Here is an 8,832-nt window from a genome sequence, read left to right on the forward strand (position 1 = left end):
ATTCAGAAACTTTGGATAAAAGGGCATAACTAGACTAAGCACAGACTGCAAGATGTATAAGGGCCCAGCCCAAGACATGGTGAGAGGTAAGGCAGGGAAAGGAGAGTAGGGTGGATCTAGAAGGGGCCTCGATGCATGCTAGGAACTTTGGACATTATTTTGTAGACAAGGATGCGGGTGGAAAGGTGGGAAAAATAGCAACAGCTTTAACACCCGTGTGCAGGTGAAAAGAGCTCTCTAATGTTCCAGTTGAGTGGAAGGTTTCAACTTATGGTTTAAAGTCTGCTTGATGTATGTTTGGTCTGTGGGTTAACTTTTGTAATATCGATTGGCACAAGACTATATCTGCATGGTTCTAATGTGAACTAAATACTTGCAATGCCCTTTATCAAAATCAGTTACACTTTGCTTATTCCTTTTGATAAAATCTCCCCTCATTATTCCTGCTCCCACTCCCGCCTTGGCAGGCATGGAGGTGATTCCTGAGTATTCTATTCTTTTTATTTTTTTTTTAAAGATTTTATTTATTTATTTGTATTATTTAGAGAGTATTTATTTATAAATACTCTCTATTTATAATAGAGAGTGCAAAAGAGAGCGTAAGTGGGGAGGAGGGGCAGAGGGAGAAGCAGGCTCCCCGCGGAGCAGGGAGCCCAATGCGGGACTCAATCCCAGGACCCTGGGATCATGACGTGAGCTGAAGGCAGGTGCTTAACTGACTGAACCCCCCAGGTGCCCCTGAGTATTCTATTCTACTAGAATGGCCCCAGGAAGTTCTAGAACTACTGCTATAGAGGACCTCAACCATGGGATGATGTCACACCCGATTGCCTTGAATCACTTCATTCAGGTTAACGAGCCTTCTGGGGACCTATGTGGAATCCCCCAGCTACCTTCTTGCTGTGAAGGTTATGAAAGCACTAATTCTCAGTCTGAGAAGCTGCCTGCCTCGCACGGTCATCTCTAACGACTTTGGAGGCTCTTCAGTTTTCATGGACACCTAATTAGGCAGTTATTTACATTTCATTTTACTTACTCTCGTGACTCCCTTCTAACTGGCACACTAATGAAGTTCCTCTGTGACATCACAATGCTCCAACTGATGAAATATGTCTTCCCTTTGGGAATCAAACGCCCATTTGAAATTAATGAGTCTCTTGTACCCAAACTACTTGTGAATTTTGTCAGCTCTGTCTGTGAGAACTATTTAAACTTGCCTGACTCTCGTCAGAACAGAGATCTTAGTTCTTTGGCAAATTTACATAAAATTGTAGGGAGAGTAACCCAATCAATCTGATCTATGTGTCCCTTACACCTTGCAAGGAGCAGGGGGTATGGGGAGTGGGAAGTGATTTCCAAGGTCACAGAGGAGCAGGATAAAAATTAATGAGCCTTTTGAGGAATCAAAAAAGAAATGATCAGCCTGAAGAAATATTCACCATCCTTAGAGTTATTCTGTTTTCCCAGGGTCAATCCAGGAACATGAATTTTTCTATTCCCCTGATTTTCTAAGTTTTAAAAACAGGGGGATCCTTTTATTTAAAAAACGGAATCTTCAGTGATTCCCATATATAGAAAACAGGGAATGATGGAGTTGCTGTGGTCGGGGGCGGGGGAGGGGGCAGAGATGGTGGAGTCCCAGGAGCTTGTCCCATAATGCCTTTTTCCTTACCCCACAGCTTCTCCCCCGCTCCCACCTCCAGCTACTGCAGGGCTCTGAGGAATTTGATGTGAATATCCCAGCTCTATACCATCCATTCATGCCAACATTTGCTCTAGGAGGTATAGCTCACATAGAAAAGGGTTTAAAGAAGCATTCTAAGAATGGTTTATTTTCTCTTCATAGTGAATTACTCTAGAGTTCCCTTGATTACCATTTGAAATGGCATGACTTCTTCAAAATACTGCAAAGAACACCAAAATGCAATGGTTCTCAGAAGCATCCCTCCCGTAGGCCTTTATCTTCTTCCAGTCCATTAATTATTCTTATATTACCTTTATTACTCTTCCCACCAAGAGGGGGGAAGGGCCCCTTTGCTCCAGCACTAATTATTGCTCTATTTTCAATCTTGGGGGTGGGAGAGGCACTGAATCATACAGAATAAAAATCCTAGAACCATATACAAGTGAAAACCAACTTAGGGTTATTCTTAGACTAATCCTGCCTTTTTGGAGAACTGGAAATATAAAGCTTTAAAATCATCTGCATTTCAAACTTGGAAGAAAAAACAAAAAACTTTATATAAATAGAGCAAATAATGAAATAATAGTTTTCTGTGCTGCTGTAGTCAGTTCAGTTGGTGAAAGACAGGAGGAGCGGGGTGCCTGGGTGGCACAGTTGGTTGAGCCTCTGACTCCTGGCTTTAGCTCAGGTCCTGATCTCAGGCTTATGAAATCGAGCCCTGCGTTGGGCTCCCAGCTCAGTGCGGAGTCTGCTTGGATGCTCTCTCCCTCCCCCTCTGCCCCTCCCTGCCCCCTCTCAAATAAATAAATAAATCTTAAAGGAAAAAGAGGACAGGAGCGGGGTAGAAGGGCAGGGAGGGGAAGCACAAGATGTGGAGCGCATGGAGCATGGGGAGAGGAGGATGGCTGGCCTGTTCGGGCACCTTCATTTGCTTCTACCTCTGGGACCCCATCCAGAATCTCCTTGTGGGTGGCCCTCACCTGATGGTCAGCATCAGCCCAGTCCTGCCCTGATGTGACCTGTTGAGCTACTAGGAACAACCTGTACCATGTCTACCACTTGGCCGAGGCTCTTCTTTATCCTTGCCTTTCTTGGCTTCTTGTGAGGTACCTTCTGGAAAAATTCCTCTATCTTCCTGAGAATGTCTGCTCCGAATCTGCTCTCCGCATTCAAGGAATATCACTATGCTGTGGTGCTTTTCCTCTTTTTGAGAAATGTTTTTCATGCATCCAGGAGAAAAGTAAAAATTAAAATAGTTTGTCCTTTCTTGAGGTTTTAATTTTCTTTGAAAATTTTTGTGAGAAATGCCTTTCTTTTTAAAAATTAAGAACTCAGCCCTGATGGAGACGTGATTTTCTAGGATACTGTTTCTTAAACTTAAGTCATTTCTATTTCTCTTTCATGACTTTGCTATGCTTGCATACCACCTGTGATATTTTTTCTCCACATTTTTCTTTAAGTCAATTTAAAAGGCAATAATTCTAAGCAATAAAATAGGTGAAATCAAGCGTTTGATGTGATGTTATAGTTTAAAAAATAAATAGATAACAATGAAAATATTTGGATGTGAGGCAACTAAAATGATCCCTCCAGTGGTAAATGTTCTACCATTTGGGAAATACCATTCATTCTAGTAAATGGTCTGCTTCTGGCTTATGACTTTGAGTATAAACTTAGGGTCTGGGACAATATCCCACTCTGCACCAACAAGAAAAGAAATGGTAAAGCTGGCGGACTGGGAGGTTGCCAGGAACCGATAGGTCCCAATATAAAATTTATGAAAATCCTGGAATTTTTTTCAGTATAAATAAAATGTATGTGACTTCAACATAAATAAAATATATATGTATATTTTTTTCAATTCGTACCCCAGTTTTAAGTGATAAAGTTATTCCAAGTATATGGCACAGAAGATGACTGCACAAGAGCATCATTTAGGTAATTTCCTTGTTAGTTTCAGCTGGTCCTTCCACGTACCAACTCATTGTCCTGAAGGTGGTGTGATGGTCCTCTCATCGTCCTGTATTTGTTATCCCATAAATAGACAGGGTTTCTGTGATTAAAAAAAAAAAATCACGCTACTTAATAATACTCTCAATCAATGGAGAACCTTTGTAGTTTCTCAGGAAAAAGATACAATAAGATTATATTATTACTTTATGTTTTTCTGTTTGCCATAGAATTTCCATTTCAGATTCCAGGGCAAATAGAACAAAGGATCGGTTTTTATAATTTGTTTTTTTCCAAAAGTATGTTCTGGTGTCTCATTATTTGGAGATTGCTGTGAAAACTAGGATCAAAAACATAGAAAGGCATAGTTAATTGTGTAATTCATAATAATAGCAAATTTTTCCTGTTCATAGGTCTTTTTGGATGCATTTTTTTCTTCTGAGAAAGACTGAATGGAATAATTTTCTCCTCTTTCTCTCCTTTTCAAAACTATTGATGCGACACAATGCATGTTACATAATAATCACAGTTACCATGACTTTGGGGAAGCAGGGTTTCAAGTACACATGCTGTACAAAGGATTTTATGAAAATTTTGATTCTCATGTTTGAGGAGAATAAAAGGATTCCTTTGCTTCTTAGAAAGAAACCCTGAAAACAAACGAACAAACGGACTCAGTGCACGGACACCTAGCCGAGCCTGCGTCTGGGAAGAATGACATGCCTTCAGCATGAAGTAGCTACAAGGAAAAGACATGTAATTAAGGAGGGGGAAAAAAATCAGAAACTGGAGCCATTAAAGAGACTGTGATATGAGGAACACATTGTACAGGAGATGTGACCACAGATCTCTGATCTGAGAGCTGAAAGGAAATGAAACTAGTTAAAATTCCACTGCTCATTCACTCCACAAGAGAAAGAACATTCCTGTTCAATGCCACTTGCCACTTCAGTTTTTAGAAATAATTAAAAGATGCAAATATTTGTGAATTGCTGCATATGTTGTAATCCTGTTTTGAAAACAGAACAGTGCCTTGTACCTGAGGTTCTCATTGCTGGTTATGTCGGGATTCAGGGTGTTAAAGCAAACCCTTCAGAATGAGTTCACTATGCTACTCAGACAAAGGGACGCAACTCTGAGAGTGCGTTCTGTTTGCCTGCAAGCTGTTGCCTATGCCAAATGAGCATTTTAAAAACCATTCAAATTAAGTTGAAAATTTGTAATTATATTTTCCCTTTTAATTGTAACTTATGCAAATGCTATATTCCAGCTGTACAAATAATTTTCGCTTCAGACTACAACATCCACATTAAATCTAGCATGTAACACCCTGATACAAGATTCTTCCCAAGCTGTAGTTGCAGATTTAGAAGGCTGGGGTTGGCGCTGTTAGTTATGGCTTTCATTGCTGTTACCCTGCAGTTAAGTATAGATTGCAAAGTGGCAATAGAGAAGAGAGACACCTTTGCTATAATTTGCTGGAGACAATTTATGAATAGAGCACAGAGAAAGAGAATAGGAAGGCAAACAAACAAACAGAAAGGCACAAAGTCTAAGAAACCTGGCTGTTTTGGAAGGTGGATATTGCATCCTTGCCATAATTGATGAATCTGGCTTGCAGCGCATTAGTTACAGGAAGAGGCTGCCTGCGACTCATTTGTTAATTGTCATGCATTTTAAACCACTTAGTGCAAACAGAAATTGAATATTTTCCATTTTCAATGGAAATTTCACTTGGGGAAATATGTACAAAACCATTAAAATTTTTAAACAAGGGTGAAAAAAGCATGGATTGTTTTAAACACACACACACACAGGATCACACATATGTGAGAATAAAAAAAAAATCCACCCCCCCCACCCCCCCCCCCCCCCCCCCCCCCCCCCCCCCCCCCCCCCCCCCCCCCCCCCCCCCCCCCCCCCCCCCCCCCCCCCCCCCCCCCCCCCCCCCCCCCCCCCCCCCCCCCCCCCCCCCCCCCCCCCCCCCCCCGCCATGCAGCATACTGTTCTGATTACTGAAGTGCTTTCTTTACATGAGCTTGGGAAGGTTTTCATATTCTTTTTAGGCAAACATGCAGAGCCTTGACTTACTTCAATCCAGTTGACCATTGATCCTCTTTTTGTGTTTAACTGTTCTGGAAGCAATGGAAGAGATGGAAGAAGAAAGTTTACTTCACATCCTCAAAACCTTGTTGAGAAACAAAGCAAACTTATTGAATCAGATGGACTATAATAAATAATACTGTGTGTTTATAGAACTAGCAGAGAGATCAACACTTCATTTCTCAGGGGGGCAAACAGCTCTAGTGTGGCTTAGTGATTTGTTCAAGGTCACACCTAATAGTGGTGAAAACATGTTTCAAACTTAGGAGGTCTAACTTCTTGTCCTTTGTCTTTTTCCATCACGAAGGCATCGGTTAATTAACAGCTGTACAACTAAAGAATCTATTAGCTAAATATGGGTTCTTCCTATACTTACCCATGAAATGAACTTCGACTCAGTTGGAAATGGTATAGGTTTTAAAATACTTTCATCGGTCCTAGATAGAGATTGGAAGGTTTCGTTGATCTCTAATTAGCTCTGATTGTTAAGATTGATTTTTAAACTGGGAAAATACAAGATAAAGAGCCCATAGCCCTGAAACGTATGCTGTAAATCTATACGCTTTAGGTCAAAGAGCAAGTGATTAAAAGTCCAGATTGATTCTTGTGTAAAAGGGCAGTGCAAGGAAATGCTAAAAAAGCATGTGTATGGACAAAAACCCTGGTGGTATGTGTCATTAGCCTGGGAATGCTAGTGGCTTGAGCTTCATTTATTACTGCTCTTGCCACAGTCTGTTCTATAATCAGCTACCATGATGACCATAATTTACTTGTGTAGAGCTTGGGGACCAATGTCTGCAAAAAGGACTGATGATGGTAGGGTTAGTGTGTTGGTCTATGTGCAGTGATTTCCTATGGGCAAGTATGGATATGTTCAGTTCTTCATACACTGATTCATTCATGTATTTACTGACTCATTCACCATGCATCTATGCGACATTTACCACGTGCCAGGCAATATTGTGTTCAACACTGGGAATACAGATTGGTAAAGTAAAAATAAAATAATTTATTTAATGGATATCCACTACATGGAAGTTCCGTAATCTGATGGAACCAGAAATTCTTGACTTCTGTTCTCGGTTCTCATCCAGAAAGTCAGCTGTGCTGCCCATGTCCAAAGTCAGGTTAGTTTCCCTAGTTGTCTCGGCATCTCTCATCTAGCCACACTGAGTGTAAACCCATAGACGTAGACTCTTCCTCCTGTGTATCTTCTCAGAAGGGCAGTTTTCAAGCCTAACCCACTGAAGGGATCCGGCCTCTTCTGTAGTAGGATTGTGGGTAAAAGCATAGACTCTGGAGTTAGTTGTATATGGCTGGTTCCACCACTCACAAGATGAATGTCCTTACTACATATTTAGTTTTCTCATCAGTAAAATGAGTGTAATCTGGAAAGTTCACAGTGAGCATGGCATTTAAATAAATTAATGCGTGACACCGAAGGCCTGACAAATGGTGGCCAACCAGTAACATTTTGCTAAAATTCGTTCTTCTCTCAATACTCCTTTCCATTTGCAAGTGATGTCTCTTGTCTGCCATTTATTAGCTTCATGTGCCCATGACATTTTGCAGTGTGAGTAGTAACTTGGACAACTGGAGTCAGCAAGAATTTTCTGGCTCCCTTTGACTACTCTGATATGCTGCTAATTGTTTGATTTTTCTGGTGGTAAGCATGAGTGGGGCTCCTGGGCTCATCTCTAGCTACTTTCTGGAGGGCATCTGGAAGTGCAACCTTGAAGAAGGCTAACCTATGCTGGCTTCCTTCCACAGGATCACGGTGATTTGGGGCATGTAAATTGCTTCAGAATTCCTTGATTCCTTCTTTCCCTCCTCTCCCCCACCTTCACTTTCTACTTTCATTTCTCTCTCTCTTGCTCCTCTTTCCATCTAGTCTTTGAGACATTTACAAATACACATTAACTCCACAGTTCCCGACTCGGGCATTATCTTTATTAACTTTTGCAATTTGTGTAGATTAGAGATCTTTCATGACCTCTGCAGAGCCCCAGGATATGCCAGGGCCATTTATTTGTAGTCTTCTACTTTGATGAAATGCAGATAAATTGAAAAATCTGCCAAGAATCATTGTCCTCGGGATACTGGGAAAAAGCACTTCCATAGTTAATTGTGTGTGCATTTTTAATCATGGCCTAATAAATTGGCTTTTCTTTTTTATGCCTTTAAATTCACTCTCAGAACAAAATCTCAGAATATTAACATTATGGCTTTGCATGTGGCCAACTATTTATCCTCAGAGTACGGGCTGAACTGGGGAGAGAAAATGACAAAATCAGGTGGAGGAGGCAGAGATTTTTTTTTTAAGTAGGAAGTAGGAGAAATTCTTTTCCTTCAAGACTTGAAACCCTATGAGGCGGGGGTAAGGAAAAATCACGTATAATGTGATAGCAGCCCAGTGGACTAAGAGTCACAGCATGTTTTCCTCATCTCGCTAACTTTTTTTTTTTTCCTGGGCAAAAGATCTCTATTTAGAGCTTCTCGGTCTTTAGAGCACATGAGAATCACTGGGGTAGCTATTAAAATGCCGAATCCCAGAGAGTCTGAGTCACTGGATGCGTTGGGACCTGGCAGCCTACGTCTAAAACCATGAGGATGCACAGGGTCTGTTTTCCTCTCTCCCTTGGTTTCTACTCTTGGCTCTGCCCATTTTTGCAGGCTTGGCTGAGAAAGCCTGTGCAAGAGGAGGTGCCTGGAGAAACAGATGCAGCGGTGTCAGGGCTGTTTATTCAGAGCTCACAGCACTGCCTAATACACAGTGCCATCGGGTTGTTGCTCAGGGAGACACCTATGATTCCATTAATTATTTGGGGATCCAAAGTAGCCGCCATTAATGAATTTGAATGTATTACAATGATCCTAATCAGAGTAACAGATGCAAAATGACAATATGATACACACAATTTTCCCCCAGCGAGTTACACACTATTAAGGTCTGTTGCAGTCAATGAATCCAGATGCTTCCACACTCTTACTGACCATGAAAGATCTTGGTTTCATTACATGAAAGAAAATAAGTTCATCCTGTCATTTTGCAGAGTTAAAGCAGGATCCAATTCAGCAGCTGGTAAGGCATCAGA

This window comes from Zalophus californianus, chromosome 4, assembly GCF_009762305.2.
Source record: "Zalophus californianus isolate mZalCal1 chromosome 4, mZalCal1.pri.v2, whole genome shotgun sequence".
Taxonomy (NCBI): Eukaryota; Metazoa; Chordata; class Mammalia; order Carnivora; family Otariidae; genus Zalophus; species Zalophus californianus.